This window comes from Mastomys coucha, unplaced genomic scaffold (assembly GCF_008632895.1).
Source record: "Mastomys coucha isolate ucsf_1 unplaced genomic scaffold, UCSF_Mcou_1 pScaffold16, whole genome shotgun sequence".
Classification (NCBI taxonomy): Eukaryota; Metazoa; Chordata; class Mammalia; order Rodentia; family Muridae; genus Mastomys; species Mastomys coucha.
This window is the reverse complement of record NW_022196898.1, coordinates 78,368,114-78,369,932: the sequence shown is the minus strand read 5'-3', so window position 1 is coordinate 78,369,932 and position 1,819 is coordinate 78,368,114. Positions and strand designations below refer to the sequence as shown.

Sequence of the window (1,819 nt, the reverse complement as noted above, 5' to 3'; positions counted from 1 at the left end):
CACTGCAGTAAAACCAAGCAGTAGATGAGCATCACACCAGGTCACACCAATCCAGGCACGGGTGTGATGACAAGAGCAAGAAGTGAGTTCCTAAGGCAGGGCAGGCTGGGCTGGACCTGGGTAAGCAGGAGGCACCATCATGGGTGTTGGCATTCACCACAACAAGGACTGAAAGGTTAGGTGCAAGGAGCCCAAGAGCCAGGACAGCTACCTGCAGCTGCTAGTCAAGCTGTACGGGTTTCTGGCCACATGGACCAACTCCATCTTTAATCAGGTTGTGCTGAAGAGGTTATTTATGAGCCACACTAATCAGCCAGCTCTGTCCCTGCCTGAATGATCTGAAAGATGAAGTTTCCAGGTGGGGACAATCACAGATGATGTGCAGATTCTGGAAATGCCCAAGCTGAAGGTGTGTGCACTGCAGGTGAGCAGCCAGGCCCAAAGTCGCATCCTCAGGCTGGGGTAAGATCCTCACCTTTGACCAGCTGGCCCTGGACTCTCCCAGAGTCCGAGGCACTGTGCTCCTGGGCTGAGAGGTGTATTGACATTTTTTTCAATGCCTCAGAAACCCCACACAGCCACGGCAAACCCTTTGTAGGTAGGTTCCAAGGGCTGGAAGTTCAATCATCCTAGCAGCCAAAGGGCCAGGCAAGGCTACAAAAACTAAACCTAGATCTTACTGTTAATAAAAAGGCTTTAGACGTTGGAGAAAAAAAAATCAGTGACTTGAAAAGTTGTTACATAATGCTGTTATGAAAAAGAACAAAACATGAGGAAAACTGATTTTTTTACTAAAAGACCTAGAAGGAAACCTGAATGGGGACTTTTCTGGTGAGAAATGATGCAATATGGTAGAGATGTATTCATAGAGGAGTAGACAAATAAAACAAATGAAAATCTAGAAACAGATTCATGCACATATATAAAATTTCAGACATGATAAATGCGGCATCTAATCTGTGCTAAGAAAATGAGTTTACTCTAAGAACTGGTAGAGTTCTTTACTTTACTAATCAAGTGCAGAAAAGTAGATTCCTAGCTACTGTTGGGATCAGCCTTAGTGAACAAGAGGAGATGACTAGGGACCCGTGAGGTCATCTGCCTTAGCAACAGTGTGCGTTATGTTGATGCTTGCTATTGAATTGGAGCAAGAGACAATGATGGTTCCTTTACAATAGGAATTTAATAGGAAATACATATGATAAAAACATACATCTATAGTCCCAGCACTCAGGAGGCTGAAGCAGACGATCATAAAGTGAAGGTTGCATAGCAACTTTGGGGTCAGCTTGGGTTAGACAGAAAGACTCTGTCTCCTAAAACCAGGAGGGGCAGGAGGAGGAAAGGAGTTGGTAAATCTGTTGCTGGTAGTACAATGGCAGTACCATAACTGAGCTCAGTGAGGATGACTACAGACCAGAACTTAGAAAACACACACACACACACACACACACACACACACACTGTGCAGGGAAACTGGCCAATGGTCTCAAGACGGACAATGTTATGACACCTAGGAGTATTGGTGTACTGGCTGGTGTTGTGTGTCAACTTGACACAGGCTGGAGTTATCACAGAGAAGGGAGCTTCAGTTGGGGAAATGCCTCCATGAGATCCAGCTGTGGGGCATTTTCTCAATTAGTGATCAAGGGGGCAGGGCCCATTGTGGGTGGTACCATCCCTGGGCTGGTAGTCTTGGGTTCTATAAGAGAGCAGGCTGAGCAAGCCAGGGGAAGCAAGCCAGTAAGGAACATCCCTCCATGGCCTCTGCATCAGCTCCTGCTTCATGACCTGCTTGAGTTCCAGTCCTGACTTCCTT

The 1,819-nt window shown here is 46.4% G+C and overlaps 1 pseudogene; it reads left to right on the top strand.

Moving 5' to 3' along the window:
* Positions 1-139: 139 nt before the first annotated feature.
* Positions 140-667, top strand: LOC116094326 (annotated as a pseudogene).
* Positions 668-1,819: the final 1,152 nt, after the last annotated feature.